The sequence below is a fragment of the Gavialis gangeticus genome, unplaced genomic scaffold (genome assembly GCF_001723915.1).
Source record: "Gavialis gangeticus isolate Ggan-Ray unplaced genomic scaffold, GavGan_comp1, whole genome shotgun sequence".
NCBI lineage: Eukaryota > Metazoa > Chordata > Crocodylia > Gavialidae > Gavialis > Gavialis gangeticus.
Window position 1 is genome coordinate 23,366 of NW_017728997.1, and position 3,419 is coordinate 26,784.

Below are 3,419 nucleotides of genomic sequence, written 5' to 3' on the forward strand. Positions count from 1 at the left end.
AGACAACCCATTCTGTGATGCCTTAGCATTGTCACACCGCCTCTTCCCCCTTAATGCAAGTTAAATGAAAGTACATTAGCGAACATGACACAAGCTGGAACCTGGCTTTGTATTATCATTCTCCTATTCTGTACACTGCTGTTGCAAAACAAGGAAGAAAACTACCATCCGAAGCTATGCAGATGATCTGCATATCTGATCCTTCTGATAAAGAGAATCTTTGGATTATTTCTTAAATGAGATCTTCTTTCTGTTATTTCAAATTAGTCCCCTGCAATAGGGGCCTAGGAAGCTTGTCTTCTTTCCCATGCTTGTCCCAGCCCCCATTTCAAGGCTCCATCTAATCACTGATGTATACAAGTGGCCCCTTCATCAAAGTATCTGTTGTAAGGCTGAGCTGTGCATATAAGGTTATTACAGTTGTGGTTGAGGAGCGAATACATTGGCTAGGTTGTATACCCTGCTTTGTTAAGTTTAGCAACTTACCACAGTAATGGGCACTGAATTCCTTTACCATCACAGGATTGCTCCGAAGTCCTCTGCTGACATTTTACTCAACAAGAAATAATGATCAGCATTTGGTTTTATGCTGTTTTAGTCAAATGTATGATACTGGGTTCAGTGCAGCAGGTGAAATTCTATGGCCTGTGTTACACTGGACGTCAGCCTGGATGAGACGCAGAATCTTACAAGGGTGCCACAGAACTTCCCGTTGCTGCCACCTTGAATAGGGTCCTTTCCAGTTATAAGAACAAAGCTTCTTATGGATGCACGGGATAGATGCACAAAGCTTCTAATAGATGCACAGGATCCATTAGTTGGTCCTCTGGAATCTGTTGCAGGGTGAGAACAAATGGTTGAGAGACTCATATGTCAGCAATATCCACTCTAGTTTCACAAAGGCAGGAGCAGGAGGAAAGATTTCCATCATCTTGTTAACAAAATGCTTGGTGACACTGGGTGCAAAGCACTGAGCTGTCATTGCCATTTCTTGTGTACTAGAGAAAACTGCAAATCATTCTAGATGAAGTGCACCATGGGCAAGCAGTGGTAGTCTGGCTCTTACGAAACCGGCTATAATACTACTTGCAGAATCATTCCTTCCATTAAGCTTGTAATATTTCCTGACAAATATTTTCCCCATCATTTGCCCAGCTCTAATTATGAGAAATGTTGCAGCTTATAATTAGTTATGCAAAGTACAACAAAAAAAAACCCCTTTATTTTTATAGCCATCTCCTATAAAAATAGCTGAAGAACTACTGTAGTGGCATATTACAATGCAGAGAAGCTCTCTCTTTTGAGTTTGGACACATTCCCTTCACATGAATACTTGAAAATACAATGGCACAGCTCCTAAATTAACCAAAACCCAGGGAAGATGCATCTTGTGTAATAAGCAGACCAATGACATGAATGAAACCTTGATTCAAAGTATATTGGCTCTGAATCAACATTTTGACGTTCAATAGTGAGAATTCCCCCCCTTCCCAGTCCCCTGCCGCTCCTCTGACCTGATCAGGAAATTATTTTTTCCAGGAAAATTCTGATGACGATTCTTTTTGTTTGCCTCTTTTTTTTTCAGGTCTTTAGTTGACCGAATCTGGAAATAAATCTGGAATATGACAGTTTCAGTTTTTCAATGAATTTTTTTTAAAACAAAAACTGGTCTTTTTTTTTTTTTAAATGTCCGATTGAAAACCCTTTGTCTTTCAAAAAATATTTGAGGGAAAATGTTTCACATGAGCTCTGCTTTGAATGGCGCTTCATAAATACAGTCTGTGGGTCTTCAAAGCCAGTTGTTGGTCTACCTGCACTTTCTTTTTATGTAGGCACAGCTTTAGCATTTTCCTGCCACCTTTAGTTTCTTGCTCTGAACCCCTACAGAAGGTGAGCTAAAAAATCAAATGCTATATTTACTCATATGAAAGTAGCAGAAGTCACCAGGCATGTTTCATATTTCACACCTGACTGCTGGGCACTGGAATTATACGTTAAAACATTTCTTGGATTGATTGATTTGGGTCCAGTCTGCTCAAAATGCCTGGTGATGAAAGATCAGTGTCTCCAGACTGACTGGCGATGAGCAGAGCTGGCTTTGGGAGCGAGCAGCTAGTGCAATATTGCAGAGCACAGGGTGCTCCCCAGGAGATTGAGTTAGGATCAAGTCATCCGTTGGGCAGCTGGAAAAGGAAGGACCTACACCTCAAGCCCCTCCAAATGTAGTGTCTGATCTGCTGAGGAGCTCTGGACACAAGATCGAGGGTAAGGAGGGAAGAGACAGCTTTGAGCAGCCTAAGGTGATACAACACCAGCTGCCCGTTGACATAATGGTATTGAAGCAGCTGGGCTATCCCTTCCCTTCCCTTCTCCCCAGCCCTCTCATAGCAAAGATAGTAACATAGGTCCTGTGGTGGTGGCTGTATGCCATCTAAAGAGATCCTTATGCCAGCAGACTCCTCCACTGATTTTCTGTGGTGAAGTATCAATCACTAACAATCAGGTCTGTAATTCCTAGACACACAGACCACAGACATGGGGCAGGGGCAGTTTCCAAGGTTGATACTGAAAGATTTCAATTCCCATTTCCCTTGCTAACAGCTTTGCTCCTCAGCTTAGCGAATCTGTTTCCCAGCTACCTGGACCACATGCTTTCAGGGAGACCTAGTTAGCATCGCTCCCAGTGAACCCACGGAGAAGGATGCTCTGACATGAAATAAACGGTATCACTTTGAAACCAAGAGTTCTGGATTTTTGTATGATGCTTGTTATTAGACACTTCAGAAAGGTGCACTAATGCCACATAAACCCCAGCTGCGCCATGGTGCCGCCTCAAGGATCTCATCCTAGAGTCGGAGAGAGTCGGGCTGGAAGGGACCTCCAGAGGTCATCTAGCCCAGCTCAGTAACCCCTAGTACTGGTAGCACCGGTAGTGTACGGCACCCAACGCAGGCTTTTTGGCATGCAGCGTATGGACTCGGCTCCAACAAATGAGAGGTGTGGCGAGGAGGTGTTCCCGGCTTCTTCCTCACAGCCCCCCACCCTTGGCCACGCTACCGCTCAGTGTGCAGCGGGCCCCGGAGACACCGGCCACCCAGCTGGACGTGAAGCCCAAGGCCCAGAGGCCTGGATTTGGCGCACAGCCCAGCACGCGGGGCCTCACGGAGCTGCACCCCGGGATTATAGGGGCTTGCCTCTCCCCCCGGGGGCGACGGAGCGGGGCGCTGCCCCGGGCACCTCGGTGGAAGGGGCGGTCTGGGTTCTCTTGCCGCTGCCTCAGGCGCGGGCCGGCGGGAAGACGCGTCAGGGCCAAGGTGCGGTGCTCGCCCCCCTGAGGGCCGGGGGAGGCGCCGGGCTCTACAGGTGGAGCGGCCGCGGGGCAGGGCCGCGGGCCCCGCCACGCCTCGCAAGCCCGCCCG